Source organism: Magallana gigas, chromosome 1, assembly GCF_963853765.1.
Source record: "Magallana gigas chromosome 1, xbMagGiga1.1, whole genome shotgun sequence".
NCBI lineage: Eukaryota > Metazoa > Mollusca > Bivalvia > Ostreida > Ostreidae > Magallana > Magallana gigas.
In genome coordinates this window covers 8,974,642-8,991,947 of record NC_088853.1, presented here as the reverse complement: position 1 = coordinate 8,991,947, position 17,306 = coordinate 8,974,642, and the positions used below count along the sequence as shown (strand labels likewise).

At 33.0% G+C, this 17,306-nt stretch overlaps 2 long non-coding RNA genes across 2 annotated transcripts; one reads left to right on the top strand and one right to left on the bottom strand.

Moving 5' to 3' along the window:
- Positions 1-1,427: 1,427 nt before the first annotated feature.
- Positions 1,428-5,889, bottom strand: LOC136274755 (uncharacterized). The gene is made up of 2 exons (XR_010713174.1): positions 5,616-5,889; positions 1,428-1,716 (listed from the first exon to the last, which is right to left on the bottom strand). It is a non-coding gene; the product is annotated as an uncharacterized lncRNA (long non-coding RNA).
- Positions 5,890-8,190: 2,301 nt separating this feature from the next.
- LOC105333286 (uncharacterized) lies at positions 8,191-14,606 on the top strand. The gene is made up of 3 exons (XR_010713242.1): positions 8,191-8,341; positions 11,485-11,559; positions 13,635-14,606. It is a non-coding gene; the product is annotated as an uncharacterized lncRNA (long non-coding RNA).
- The last annotated feature ends 2,700 nt before the right edge of the window (positions 14,607-17,306 follow it).

Sequence of the window (17,306 nt, the reverse complement as noted above, 5' to 3'; positions counted from 1 at the left end):
CAAAATCCTTAACGATTCTAAGAACGAATTAACAAAAAAATAATTCCGAAGGTGTCAAAGTTCTTAACAAACTTCGAATTATTTTTGGTACGAGTTTGAACTTCACGCTATTTTTGAAACCAAAAACGCAGAATCAAAATTTCTGAAAAATCAATTTTTAAACCCCGATATCTGTTATAAATCGTCCGATTTAAAAACGGATTTAAGTTTTGTACTCATCATGAAAATTACCGTAGGTTACATATGTTTAATTTTTAATATAAAAACAATGAAAAACTAAAACAAGAGGCAAATTGGCCACATCGCTCACCTGAGGAACAATAGGTATGATAAAATCAGCTTAATGGAGTCACAATGCAAACAACCTGGACAATGTACATTAATACATGTAGATCCTGTATAAATAAAACCCATTTCCCCCCTAAATATTCTTGTTTATAATCATTAGTTCCTTTTCTAAAAGGATGATTTTATATTGATTTTATAGTTATATCGCATGTTGAGTATTGCAGTTCTCAAAAAAAGATCCTTAACAATAGTTTATACATGGGATATAAACCTACATCAAACTCTGAACCTTCTTGTGAGGCCAAAGAACTGTCCTGGGGCCAAAGTCTTAACAATTATAAATAATCATCTGGCTGATTAGTTTCTGAGAAGAAGATTTTTAAATATTTACTCTATATATTCCAATGTTAAACTTTGACCCCCCCCCCCCCCCCCCCACCCATTGTGGCCCAAACCTATCCCCGGGGTCATGATTTTCACAACTTTGTATCTACAGTACCTGAGGATGCTTCCACATAAGTTTCAGCTTTCCTGGCTTATTAGTTTCTGAGAAAAAGATTTTTAAAGATTTTCTCTATATATTCCTATGTAAAAATCAATTCCCCCATTGTGACCCAAATACCACCTAGGACTATGATTTTAACAAACTTGAATCTACACTACCTGAGGATGCTTCCATTTTAATTTGTGCTTTTCTGGCCTAATAGTTTTTGAGAAGAAGATTTTCAAAGATTTTCTCTATATATTCCTATGTAAAACTTGATCCCCCTCTTATGGCCCCTCCCTACCCCCGGGAACATGATTTGAACAAACTTGAATCTACACTACCTGAGGATGCCTCCACACAAGTTAAAGCTTTTCAGGCCGAATAGTTTTTGAGAAGAAGATTTTTGAAAAATACCATCAAATTTTCAATAATTCTCAATTATCTCCCCTTTAAAGAGGGCGTGGCCCTTCATTTGAACAAACTTGAATCCCCTTCACCTAGTGGTGCTTAGTGCCAAATTTGGTTGAAATCTGCCCAGTGGTTCTTGAAAAGAAGATGAAAATATGAAAAGTTTACAACAACGACAAATTGTGATCAGAAAAGCTCACTTGAGCCTTTGGCTCAGGTGAGCTAAAAACAAAATAAAAGAAACATAATTGCATACTTTTATTGAAAAACAAATTTTCACAGCTAACAATTGTAAATTACTTTAAACAGCCATAATTTTGTTTGTTATAATTTCTTATCAAACACAAACCACAACAAGGCATGATGCTTTCTTAAAGTTCCATTACAGTAACTGTTCATGAATTATCCGATTTAATTTTTACTGGTAAATAGTCTGTAGAACACATTAAGGAATATGCATGTGGGTAGAGATGACAGGTTAACCTCAAGAGCTGAAAAGAATCAACAGGTAAAAACCATGTGGCCACCAATAGCTGAAATTAAAAAAATCAATAAGCTGTGTTAATACATGTACCGGTACTAATAATAGCTGTGTTTACATTAACATATGCATAGTATTTCTGAAAAAAAATACACTGACCATGAAATGTAATTAGTATGACATATCCCGATACGTGACATTAGATGGCACAGGACAGTTTTTGTGATACGTTGTATTGTATTGTATTTCATTGTAGCCTGGGGACGTGTGTCTTCGGAACCCTGTAACTAGAATTTCCTCAGTTCCCATTCAGCACAAATACCTTTAATTCACTTTTTATAAGGCCAAACACCAATTTCTGAAGAAAATTACTAGTCAAAACCTGTAAAATTTTCTACATACTGGTTTTTATGAGATTTTGACCCTTCCATATTTTGCTAATTTTTCATGATTTTTCAGCTTTTTAGACCTCCCCCAGCCAATTCCCTGCAAAGGGTTGACCTTCCGTACCATGTGCATGTTGCACCATCACATGTCAGAAACTTACCGGTGTATAGTTTATAATGCCCCATCCACCTACTTTTCGTGTTATTTACCCTCCCATCTGTAACTTGCATGTTCACTGTCTAAAGTCAACACAACAGTCATATTAGCCGCAGGTTTCACATTTTATTTCTGAATCTCATGTACCTAACATATGGGGCCTACATATTGAATATCAATTTCAACAAGAGACATCCCTCTAAGTAATGATAATCATTAAAAACCATTTCATGAATTTTAGCTACACTCATAAGCCTTTAAGTACAGCAACTCTCAATTTTACAAAAATATTGACGGGTACTTTATCCGAAACTGTCCCTTGCTACCTTTAACTTACACTAACATTCTCGGAAAAGTCATCTTGTCTTAAACTTACAAAGCTTATGCTATTCTGAGAAAAAGTATACCTCATTTTGCCAATTCCATTAAGGATTAAGAAAAATATGGCAATTTAAGTGAACCCAGCATTTCCACTTTCCTCTATTTAACTCAGAATAGGGCTCTTCATAAATAAAGCATCTTTACATCATCTTATAGAGGTCAACTATTTTTAACCTCCCTAAATAAGAAACCTTATTCAAAACTACATTCATATACATGATATTATCATGACAAAAGCATCACATCACTTAGAAATACCCTTACATGTATACCCTCCCCCTATTTTTTGATTTTCCTAAGAAGCATTAGTTTGAACACTTTAACCTTAATATTATGAAACTTGTGGCAATTCCCTTAAGTCATTTCTCACACATATTTAAAAACAACCATCACTGATATTGAAAATTGATATTTTCTTGGTAAATGGATGTAATGTAACATTTTTTTTCACAAAAAGACATGACGCCATACATGTGATTTCTTGTTTTCATGAAACAGTAAGCTTATAATCATATTCAGTGAATATTTTATTTATTCTTGTTTCTAGTCTCCTTTTAACCTTGCTAAAACAGTAAGACCTACCAGTGTGATGTCTGCTCTTAATTAAAATGAAATTCAAACACAACCGGGTACCTGGGGACGGATGAGAATTCCATGATAAATGTTCAAATTTTACATGTTTTCCTACATTTTTGATGCATATATACAATAAAAGGGTAAACATTTGTTGCTTCTTGATCATTTCGAGAGTAATTATCATAGCAGATGTTATTTCAAGGTCAAATGTACATTTACATATCCAACATGTAATGGTAATGGAGACAATTGGAAAGAGGGGGGCCATGGCTTTTTGAATTCTGTAAATATATCTAAAATATCACTTTTGGATAGGAAGGAGGAAAAACTTGAGTTTTTTGACATATTGTATACTTTGATAACTGCATTTGTCTACATGTGAATTTTATTTGAAAGAAAAATATGCTGTTTTAAAAAAATTAAGTTATATAAGTCAGGTTGCTTAATGTTATTTCATGAAATCAGACAGCAAAATTGCTGCAAATTTATAATTTAAATAATTCAATTGATCAAAACTCTTTTACTGTGCAGTATTAATTCTTATCTCGGTAATTAACTTAAGCCTTTTAATTGTCATAAGGATAGGAAATACCTACTTTCTAAGCCAATTTACTCTAGTGGTGGTCATTCTACACATTTAAAAGGCATTTACTTCCCTTGTATATTATAGCTAATAAATCATGTAATGACATATACATATATAACCAACAAAATCATCCATTTTCCCAAAATAGACTACTTTTGGTAAAAATCCACTCAAAATTACAGTTAAATGAGAAATCTGAAAATACCATGTAGTCTTGAAACTTACACTAACATTCTCGGAAAAGTCATCTTGTCTTAAACTTACAAAGCTTATGCTATTCTGAGAAAAAGTATACCTCATTTTGCCAAATCCATTAAGGATTAAGAAAAATATGGCAATTTAAGTGAACCCAGCATTTCCACTTTCTTCTATTTAACACAGATTTATAGGGCTCTCCATAAATAAAGCATCTTTACCTAATCTTTTAGAGGTCAACTGTTGTTCAACCTCCCTAAATAAGAAACCTTATTCAAAACTACATACATATACATGATATTATCATGACAAAAGCATCACATCACTTAGAAATACCCTTACATGTATACCATCCCCCTATTTTTTGATTTTCCTAAGAAGCATTAGTTTGAACACTTTAACCAAATATTATGAAATTTAAATGCTTCTATTCTGATCAATTGAATTTTTAAGCAGCGTGAAATTAAACCCATCGCAATTGATACTTTAGTAAAAATCATGAAAATTTAACACGGTGGAATTAAAACGACTTACAGTATTTCATCCAAACAGCCTCAAAGTATAATTTTCTGCTATACCATTTTTTTAAAATGAATTCTACTGGGTTTTTTTTGGCAAATAAATTTAGCGTTTTTATTTTTACTAAATTTTAGTTGCACAATGAAAAAATGAGGGATTGCATGATAATACATGCTCATTTTGAAATTTAAAGCATTGTTGATTTCTTTTCCTAGATAGAGATATGCACAAAATGATGTTGCTCTGTGATGCTTTGCCAAGATTAAAGGCATGAGAGAGAGAGAGAGAGAGAGAGAGAGAGAGAGAGAGAGAGAGAGAGAGAGAGAGAGAGAGAGAGAGCTAGCTGAGGCACATGTAGTAAAAATTATTACATACATTTGTCTTACTGTAAAAACTGTTTACCATGTAGATGTGTTCTGCATGTAAAGTTTACCTAAAATGAATCAATAAAATTCAATATATATAAAAGATAAACTAATCTCAAAGAATTTACAATGTTCTGTGAAATTATCAAATCTTGAGAAGAATGTTTTATAGATATCAGGGAACATTAACCTAAAATCTGAACTTAAAGTTCTTTTCATCTTGCACTCTGATTTACATGCTCTCTCACAGGCGATAATCATATATAACGGCGAGCCAGACAAAAGTTCTAATTTTAATTAGACTGAATATTTACCATGTCAAATATATTTATTTAATTAAGCACAAGACTGTCTGAGTTCTTTAATTCATTAATTAAGTGGAGGTGATATGGTAAAGATCTGCTATTTCCAAATATTTAGGGTAAAGTTATCATCATGCAAACATGCACTCTAATTACAACATTCTACTCTTGTGTGCCTTTGGACCCCCACCCCTTTTAATTGCACTGTTTTACAGTGTGTGGTGTGTTGTTCAATACAAAATAAGACATACATATACATAATAATAAATAGAAATTCAAACGAGTAGTGTGCAAAACATACACGTGAAAATACATTGGACAGATAATATCCCGAGATTTCTCTGACTCAAATGCCCGCTTTTATATTGCATTACGCACGTCAAAAGCGAAGGTTAGAGTCAGAGGAATGTCGGATTAGATTGAAAAGTGCACAAACACTTTGAAAAGAAAAAGTCAATACGACATATCCTGTATTGAAACATACCTTTATAATCTGTCATACGTTAGTTGAGCTGAAATTTCCACTATCGCCGTCTTGCAGGCCATTCTTCTGACACACCGCTATCAGCTGTTGTTCGCAGTCAAAACATGGCGAGTTGACATGGTGAATCGTACGATAATTATTTCGATTAAAACTAATCAGACTAATAAAAACTAACAACGTAATTATCGACCGAATTAACGAAATTGTTTCAATAAACACTCTGATTAACTATATAAAAAAGGAGCTCGGTTTTATGACCCGTACGAAATCTTTTCAGCAGGAGTTACTTTTAGTGTGAATTTTGCACTATTTTTTAAACCAATAACGAGGAATCAACATTTCCGGAAAAATCAATATTTAAACCCCGATATCTCCGCAATGCAGTATCCGATTTTAAAACGAATTGAAGTTTTGTATTTATCTTTGCAAACTATACAATATGCATATAATTTTATGTTTTTTATAAAGTTTTATGATCAGTACGAATTGTTACAGTAGAAGTTACTTTCAGTGTGAATTTTGCACTATTTTTGAAACCAAGAACGCGGCATCAAAATTTCCGAGAAAATCAGTTTTTAAACCCCGATATCTCTGTAATGCATCCTCCGAATTTTAAACAGTTTTCAGCATTAGACTCAACTTAAAAAGCTCTACAAAATACGTATACGTTTTTTGTTTGATCAAAAAATTCATTTTTTCACAAAATTTGATTCGCTTCCAGTTTCGACCGCAAGTGACAGATTTTTATTATATAGCTTCATTACAGAGGTAAATTGACCAAATCATAACAATTGAAAATTTCAAGCCTATATCTTAAAGCGTTTTTGAGAAAAGTCCCGGACAAAATGACTTTTCTTAAATTTTAAAAATGACGTCACGCCAAAACGGAAGTGATGTTGTCTTTAAAACTTTAACATCTTTGAGGGACGATAACTTGCTAAAATCTCTGGAAGTTTCATTGAAATCGGTTGAAAACTTTTTGAGTTATGAAGCAAAAAAGGAGTCAGAAAAAAAAGAAAAAGTATAATAATAATAAAAAGAAACCGAAGAAAAACAAAAGGGTCTTCCGTTGGAAAACGGAAGACCCTAATAATAATAATAATAGAAAGAAACCGAAGAATAACAAGAGGGTCTTCCGTTGGAAACGGAAGACCCTAATTAGGGAGCGGTTAATTAAATAAAATTGAAAAATTTTTGGTTTTCTTTTTTATTAATTTAGCACAGGAAGTAAAAGAAAACGATTGGGTATATAATTATAGCATAAATAAGCATACAATTACTGCAACATTTTAGAACGTACGCTTTGTGTAATGTATTTACGTAACTCATTCTCCGCACTTGGCCGTGGAGAGTTATCATTCCTTAAATGGTTAGTGGTTATTTTGTACTGACGCTTAGCACGCTCAACCTTCCTTTCGATAGATGCACGCGAATTTATGTGTGTCGCCGTAAGACGTCAATGATTAAGCACTGTCACAGATTGGCCGTGCTGGTTGTCAAAAAATATGTGCTCTGGGCCATCAAGTGATATAGACTTTACTATGGTTTTTTTTTCTCTTCGTTCCTTCCACCACATACTGCTTCAGTACCATTGAGGTTAAACATATTACTGTGTACGGACTCTATCTCTCACAGAACTTTATATTACAGCGAGTACCGCGGAAGTTTAGAATTTGTATATCTCTTATCTAAATCATTTATGAACACAATTTTGGGAGGGACTGGATTTTTCTAATTTCATTTTTGATTTCGCCAATGAATATCATCAGCTCTACAAGAAGGGGAGGAGTGTGGTACCACAGCCCGACTCTTCCGTGTACGATCTATCTAGTGTGATATTCTACCCTGACCACCATCTTGCCAGACGTGTGCTGCGACACATCCTGTCACTTAGCCTATATCTGTAGAGGTTTGTCAGGTAACTTCATCGTCCATTACGACACTATGTAAACAAATGTTGTTTTACATGTTGAATGTAGGAGTGAAGATTCCAGTTTTAGACTTAAAATGAATGTGTTAAACCTATCATAGGGTTTTAAAGTCATCAGATTACACATATTCTTTGATACGTTTTCCCTGAAATTGGTAGACTCAGAAAGATTCAAATAAGATGTTTTCATTTATATAATAATTAATTAATAAAAATGAATCATGATATAAATAGTGATATCATTTTCGAACATTTTAAGTATAAATATCCCCCATAATAGTCACATATAAGATGTACATATTTCCATGAAATTGTTAACATTTCATCAACATGAAAATTGGAAATCATGAACTTTGACCTTTTGTAGTTATAAAATGGGACGGGCAAAATCATTTGAGTTTCATGAGAAAAAAGACTTTAGTATAGTAAACAAAATGGTGTGTGACTTTGATTCAACTTAAAATGCAAGCTGCAAACCTTACTTCAATTCTTATGATCGTCGATGAATATTTCGCCCTTTAACGCCACAAACGAATTCAATAACAGATATCGATTTACAGATTCCACAATTTAAAAAAAATATGCATTATACAGGTTATGTCTGTGGTGCTTTAAATGATTTCTCTGTTTCTTTCTCGATTCAACAGTAAATATAACCGCCCAACTGTAACCTGAATATACGCAGTTAAAAGGGTGATCCGAATATGTGTATTTTCGTTTTCTTGTTTTGAGATATTAAAAAGGAAAAACTGTCATATTTTGGAAAATCCACGGCACCATTTTTTCCGTTCGTCAGGTAACATACCGACATAAACATCAATGTTTTGAAATTGTTGTATATGATATCCAGTTACTATTACTTTCTTGTTTCGCATTTGCAAATATCGAACAGTTTTAGAAACACATTTTTTACAAAAAGTTTGCATAAAATGGTCAACAATTCCTTTTTGATACATTGATTTATTTAGTATTTTTGTATGAATAAGACATACATGTGATTGAATTTAGCTGCAGGTAATGGCTATATATTTGCATCCCTTAATGAGATAAAAGCTAACAAGAATGCATATTATGTTCTTAATAAGTACAATATATAATTTAGAACGAAATGTGATGTATAATCGCACACTATTTTGAAATTATACAATGATACCGTGTTATGAATTACAACACTAGTAATTTAGATAAGTTTTTAAAATGATGGGACGGGGGTATTTCTATTCACAATCATAACATTCGTTTTGAAAACGTCAATGTGTAATTAAATTCTTGCGCGAAAAAGTTAATTTACTTCGGTCCAATCAATTGGATTATAAAAAGGAAAAAAACTTTTCAAGTTGATGGATATTACAAGTTAAGCAGGTCTAATCAAAGGAATTTTCCAATACGGGAATTTTATTCGGGCTGTATCCATACAACCATCGACCTGATCTGAAAGGTGTATGCACTACAATTACTACCGGAGTAAATCTTCAAACACACTTCATTGGACCTTACTAACGATTTTATTTCGAATGTAAACCATAAAATCCGTTTCACATGTCCAATTAAGGGTGTATTATGTGATATTTTCGGATTTTTTTTTAAGTTTAACTATAGCAGGTTTTTCGAATATCTCTTTGTTTATTGCACAAGTGTATAAATATGACAGTGGATCGGCCGTAGGTTGCTTAGTTGAAAATCAGCAGAAGACAGAAAAAAGGGTGACAATTCAATAAAAAGGTACTTTGTCAATACAGAGCTTGCATGTTTGTAACTGTGCCAGATGATTTTTATAGCCGTAGAGAGGTTTTCTTCTTAGTATTGTAAGTATAGTATTGCAGTCATGTTGGCTTGTCACAGAAGGCTTTCCTCGGAGAGAGGATAACCCTTGTTATCGTCTTAGTGGATGATCAGTCTGTCGCCCAGACCGCTGTGCTCATTGTATAAAATATATCATTTGCGTACTCGCATCGCAGCGTGTCACCATACTCTTCAAAACATGAGATAGATATGTGAGCTGTACTTCAAAATTAAAGTAACGATGTCAAGTTTAAAGAATCTGGGGGAATAAGCCGAGGCAAAAACCCACATAGGTTCATTAAAAAAATAATATTTTATTTCTAGCAAATTTTACTTTCGTTACATTTATTAAACATATGTGATCATATACATTCAGTGCTGGCATAACCCACAAAAAGTAACTTCACATTTAATTGATATTCAGACAACAAAATAGTTATATGCTAATTTGGCAACAAAATGATATAGAAATCGGATGTTCAGATTATATATTTTCATAGAGTGGGTCATCGTACCATTTTTTAAAGTACGAATATTGTTAACACATATTAACGTCTATCTTTTTCAATTTTCCTAAAAAAAACCCACTCTGCGGTAAAAAGTAAGTTTTCTTCTTTTAATTTTTAAGATTGGTCTTTAACTGACTTTTAATCTTTAAGATTGGTCTTTAAATTACTAAGTCCAGTCGTTTGCGTAAAACTGTTAACAAAAGAATCAGCTATATTATAGCATCAAAACATTGTCAAGCGAATCGGTGGTGTAGTGGTAAGCGAGGAGTTCTTTAAACAAATGTAACTGTAAAAGTGGGTGTTCGAAACGTACGCGTTATGGGTTTTTTGTTTTTTTACTTTTTGTTTACATTGTTAGAATGTAATTTTGTTACTTTATAATATACATTGTAAAAATGTAATTTTCTTTTTTTTCTTAATAATAAAGATTTGCTTATAATAACTTGAAATTATTTGATATGCGTTTTCTACTACTAATGTATGTTATTCTCTTTGAGATTGCACGATTTCATATTGTAAACAAATGGTAGTGGTGCATGCAAGAAACAATTAAATGGCAAGATAAAACGTTCCATCTTTTAATCCTTGAGAGTCTTGTTAACACAACAAGGACATACGCTGGACAAAAGCATGTAATTGTGCACAAAATGCAAAATACAAGCCAAGTCAAATGTACAGTATGCGCCTATAGAAAATTCAACGATTATCTAGGCATGTATTTCACTTCCAATTGTATCGGCAGGAAAATCACATTACAAATACGTGTTTTGTTGTGAAAGAAAAAGCATAGTAGTTCTACCAAAAGACACAAAGACCACTAGGACCAGTGACCAACACAAAGTTTACCAGGGACCTATAACAAGTCCCCTTGTTATGCGTTACTGGTTTGACTATCGCTGTCTTCCGTGTGGTATATATCAACCGAGAAGGAAGGGGGGGGGGGGGGCTAAGGGGGACTAAGGACTAAGGGCAAATTTATACATAGCAAAAACCTTTTTTTTTTGCTTGTGAATATTTTTTTATAAGTCTAGTCCCCCCCCACCCCCCACTTTCAATTTGCTTCCGACGCCACTGTGTATTTTTTTTTTAAAAATACTTGTTTTGAATACCTACAAAAGAAGTTAACTAGATTCTTTCTGTCTCCGAAGCGGAAAAATCGACTCCCCAATACTCTTTGTCGACTCCCCTGCGTTAGGGGTTGTATACGATGACTGAGGTAAATAAGTAAATTAAATATTGTTAGAAATTAATCAACATTTTTGTATTTAACTCTTTAAATGAGTATGTGATTGTCATTCTAAATTCGCCAGTTTAAAGTATATGTAAATACTACACACTTTAAGCGCATTTACGCCTTTCAAATGTCGATTGCCCCTTTCTTGCATTTTTTGTACAATACTGTCCACCGTTTAAATGCCCAGTTAACTCGTACGTTTATTACTTCCTTTAAGACGTATGAGAGGGTCGTGGGCATTTGCAACGGCTTTTCCCCCAGATTCTTTAACCGACATCTGTAATCAAGTAAGGTGTAAGGTTCACCGGCTTATTAACCAATCAAACTTCGTGTTACAATCTATGTAAGAATTAAGTCGTCTAACTAGCATTGTGTCAAATATGATTTAGGAGTAAAATTCACTCTTTATTGCAGATTATAAGTACGAGCGACTTTTATTTATTCAGAGAGATAAACACGAAGACACAGATACGGACTGAGAAAATAATGGTATTTTTTTCTTTTGATATTTTTTACGTAGATGTTTATCGATAATATATAACTTATTTATGAAGCATGAAATGACGTTTCTTGTCAAGCTGTCAAGTTGAACGGTACATGATATCTGATCATTTCGTAGATTTTGATCACAAATGTAATATTATTTAAATAGCATTAACATAAGGTCAGATCATTAAGTAGTTAGAGAAAATCTACTTTTCAGTTTTATCCTCATTCAGTTTTTTATGAAATTGAATCTAAAATAGGCAGACTTTTAAATTGACACAGGGAATTGGACTTTTTTTTTTAAATGTTCCTTAACGAAACTAACCACTTTTATTCAATTTGATACACTGTCCCTTTTAAGATCGGTCATTCTCCCTGCATTTGAAATTTTAAAAATAACACACCAACCAGGCTCGATAGAATTCAATAAAAAATCTTTCATTATAAACAGTGACTATTTTTGTTTCCATTTTGAGCAAACATCATCTCTAAATTGCATCAGCGCAGGTGATTTTTGACTAAATGTGAATGAATTAAATTGATTTTTTTTATGTGTAACCAGGGTTATGTCATCAAATATGTACTTGCGCTTTAGCATTTGTTTTGAGAGTGTTCGTGTGCGTGTGAGTGTTTATTTTTAGCCCAGTGATGACAGAATTCATCTATAAATAAATGTCACATGATATCTAAAACCTGTTCTACCTGTTCCCGCCAATATTCTGCACTAAATGCTGTATGTGAAATACCTGGACACTTTCCACTTCGATGTCCAGACAGACACATCGTTTGAAAATTCTGATGATATGTATATTGTCTGTCTTGGGGGAAGCTGTCCCGGTAAGGCTTTTTAAAGGGACTAAGACACGATTAAAGATCAAAAATTTTATTTTTATTTTTTATGCATAAAATGGTTAACTAGTGCATTTTAAATGATTGACCAAAATATTGAATGTTAAATTCAAGTTACAAGCAAGATACAGAGGTAAGAATTGGTTGTTATGTAAACAAAGCTGGAGTCTTATAGTTGTTTACAAAAAATGTAATGTAGAAAATTACCATTTCTTAGACAAAATGACATGCATAAACAATTTAAACTAATTCAATATCTTCATAAATACTATTATCAACAAAAGAAAGATAAATTTGATTGAAACTTACACCAATACAACACATATGTAAAAAAAGACAATATTGAGCTTTGTTTACAAACAAACAATTATGAACTATGTATCTTGCTTATAATTTGATATTTGACTTTCAAATTTTGATATGGCATTATAAACTTCTATATTTATCAGTATAAATATTGAAAATGAAAAAATAAAATTTGACAATTATAAGTCAAATCGTGTCCAAGTCCCTTTAATAAGTGTAATTGCTTATGTGAAATTATTATATGTTTAAATATTATAATGAAATATTACAGGTTTTTGTACAACTTATAATTCTACTAAATTAAGTGAACCTTAAATGACCAAATCACATTGTCTGAGTTATTTCTACCGACACCGGCTACATATGAAACATTCTTTGATAATTTGTATATTTTTCAGTTCTTATTGGGGTTTAACTTAAACTCAAAACATATCGTTGAAAGTTTCGCCGAATCTTCCTGATCAGGCAAATTTTTTTTATTGAAAAAAGATAGGGAAAAATGTTCAGGTCCATTGGTAAGTTTCACCAGCGTAATTCAACTCCTTATTTGACAATTTTAAGAAAAGTAATCAAATATCTATTTCAGTGTTTTCTTGCATTAAGTTTTTTTGGAAATATGCATCGACATTTTCTCATTCCGTTGTTTTGATGTAGAAGGGAGTGTATCCATTAGTTTACTGAAATGTATTTTTTTTATATAAAGCTGTATTTACATTTAAAATTTTGAATTCTAATATGAGCTTTAAGAATAACAAAAACGCTCAATTCTGTGTGATCTTTTTATGATTACCACACGACCTTATTGTCTGACTGCAACATTATTGTTTAACCTAGAAGCACGGTTAATTAAGTCATTGATTCTGAAAGATTTGCAGGATATGAACTGGATTGTTACGTGAACTAATTATTTTTTTTTTAAATAGGCATCAACAGAAGCTCAAGTATTGTCATCACTGGTGTACAGAATCAAAAAAACGATTCCTTTGGGTTGCCGTCTTTATGTTTTTGATGTTGATTGCAGTCCTGATGGTTTCCTGTGTTTATCAGCAATAAACATAGGGGACTATAAAACGAAATCGGAATCTATTTTATTTACATCTCCGTATGGAAGGTATATGGCAGCAGGTAGCAGTACAGATTATTATTGTACTTCCGTAAACTCAGTCTTTAAAGTCATCGTGCCAAGCATTTTTCCGAAAATAAAAATTTGGCCTGTCCATGATAAAAAGCCAAATCCAGAATGCATAACAAATGATGGTTACACTCCGCAAGGTATAACGGTCCGTAAAACCGGTGACGTTCTTATTTGTCTGTGGAATAATGAGATCGGTGAAAAAAGTTTAGGAAAAGTTATATCAACAAATGGCATTCTCAACATTTTCACAGATAAAAACCACCCTCTCTACGTCTGCCCCACCTACATTGCAGAGAATGGCAATGGAGACATCTGTGTCTCTGACGTCAGAGCCGTGGTTGTTACGGACGCCGGCGGGATGTTGAGATTCCGTTACCAAGGAAACTCCAGTAGCAGCAACTTTGATCCGTATGGTATATGCTGCAATTCTTTTTGCAACATTATTGTTGCTGATACGAAAAACGACAAAATTCACGTGGTTGATAAGGACGGTCAATTTCTTTATCATGTGATCTATCATGGAATCAAAATGCCGAGGGTTCTTTGCATTGACAGAAAAAACAATTTACATGTTGGAGAATGGCATACTGATACCATTAACGTCATTGAACGTTAGTTTGCCAGTCACAGTTAATTACTCACACACAAACTTTTATTCTTTATTCTATGAGATCTGAAATGCACAGCATTAGTTGTTTCGTACTTTGCTATGTACTTAGCTATAAAGTATTTTTTTGTCCAAAAAAAATAAAACATGTTAGATTCAAAATCTGTCTTTTTGAAAATACATAACTCTTCTTTCTAAAAAAATGATTGTCCGTAAATTACCACGACCTCCCGACCCTATGTCGTCAATAGACTTTCAGGAGCTTAAATCAATATTCTTCTTATTTCCGATGCCAGTTGTAAGTAATGTAAATAAAACTAGATGCTGTCATTGGACAGTAATACCCGCACCAAGTGTTTGCCTCTAAATAACACTGTTTAGTATTAGTTTATATAAAAATGGTGGCCACATACAAGTTACGGTAATATATTTAAAAATTCTAATTTTCAAAAAGGATGAGATCCCTTTGCCATATGAAAATACACATGAGGGACACTTTATGTACAATTTGGAGTTGAACTGTTTGCATGTGAATTTTAAGTTAATCAATAATCTTAACATTTCATGTAATTGAATGGTCTATATGATTATTACAATCAAAGTTGAATTATGCCCCCTCCTCTCGGCGGTTGACTGCATTAGATTTGCTTATGTGTGCCTACATGAACATCATCATGCGCACAGATTTATAGAAGGGGTTAAAATGAGTCCCCCCCCCCTCCCAATGAAAATTCATTTATATGAATACATAATGTAGTAAAATTACCAAAAACACACCTCGGATACCAATGCCTTCACAGACATGTAAACGCTCAAACCCATTGCGCTTCACTGTTAGGAAACTTTATTTGGTTGGGGGGGGGGGGGGGATTATATTTATACTTAATTGTTTATTTCTATAGGAAGTATACATCACAATATGCAGGTGTCCTATACCACCTTAAAGCTGAACTATGTGCTTTACATAGTTATTTACCTAATAAAATAGTGCAAGGGGTTTTGAAGAATAGGTCATAAAAATAAATGCTTGCTACAAGTAACCGTTAATGATCTGAAGTTACGTACACAACACAGGTCTGCAGGTTGCATTATCGTTTTACCAAGCTCTTTGGTCAGATGCGTTTCACATATGCAGTAATGGATTAGTTAATATGCATAAACGTTTCTTTTGTGATGATCAGCTAAAGGGATTTATATTGTGCTCTAACTGGATTATCTTTTTGATGCTGACCAATTATATAGATAAGCATAATACATGTATAGTAGAACAATATTATGAGACACCGGTATGTACACAAGTATAACACTCCCTTTGCCAGCATTCTGGAACATCATCTTTTGACATTTAAATAAGCTTATCATCGTTTCCTATTCTGGCCATTTGTACATTTTCCGCATTTTAATTGCAAAAGTTATTTTTTTCATTTGTCAGTCTTACACTATTGAGTTAACCCCATATTGACCCTGTGACAATGTTGTATTAAATTTGTATATTACATGTAAATTAGTGTAGAGACTTATCATGTTTATATGAAATATCATAGGAAGGGAGGGGTCTTTCTTTCTTAATGTCTTATAATGCATCAAATACAATGTAGGCCCGGACCCTATGGGATTGTTCTGACCCCATGAAACAGGAAAATGCAAAAATATTTTCTTATGTCATTATGATGCATCAAAAAGTGTAAAGTACATGACCCCCAGGCGTTGTTTTTAAAGCACCCCCCCCCCCCCCCCCCTTCTGGAACAGGAAATGATGATACACTTTATATTTTGATAACTTTTGAGATCCCAATCCCTAGACCGTTTTTATTCTTGCTCTTTGAATTGTGTTATATATATACGCTCTTTGTGTCATTATGCATCAAATGGTGTATAGGTTACACCCCCTTGGATACACCCTTATAGTCTAGAACTTGAAATAATAAAGTGTTTTATCTTATTCATATGTACTGCTACATATTTCTCGCCGAGTACCATTTTTCGCCAGTGCATTGTTGCGTTATTTTATCAACACATTAAATTATATCGAAAAATGACGTAACAATGTACTGGCGAGAAATGGTACTTGGCAAGAACTGGTCGCACGCCAGTAGTGTTTGACCCATGTTGGTAATTTCTCGCCTAATGATGACCCTACTTTGTGTAGGAGGCTTTACAATTGTCCAAAATAGGCGAACACATGCATATAACATGTTTATCTTAAAAATTAAATTCAGCAATTTCCAAAATGTAAATGTGCATTGGGAGAAAAAGAGCAGTCAAGAAATGATTTAAAATCTGCTTCTGTACACACGTAAGAATGTGAGAAGACTGAATCTTAAGAATCACGTTTGGTTTTGGAGGGGGGGGGGGGGGGGGGGGGTTGATGTGGAGTACTGTGGTTTCATCAATATTCGTTGAATATCAATTTTCGTGGATTTCGTTGTTTGGTTGATCCACGAAAATAAATGTTCATTAAAGTACAATTTTTATTAACATTTTGTATTGATAGGGTCATTGGCCATGAATTTACGTATCCTTGAAACTGTGATTTTCACTTCATCCACGAAAATTGATGCCCTTGAATATTAATGAAACCACAGTATAAACATTTAATTTGAATCAATTATTGTTATTTGCGTTAATTCTAACATGATAATTAGTTATTGATCCCCAGGTAGAAATATGACTTTTGATCATATCTCAATAGATCATTTGTCAGTTATGCAACGTGTTGTTGTTTTTTTTTAAAGAAAAACATTGTTTTTCCAGTTTCTAAAACTTTTAAGATCCTAAATTATATCTTGTATAATAAATCATTCTAAAATAGTCCATTGCCGGAATACGGTAACTCGAAAATTACCGTATTCC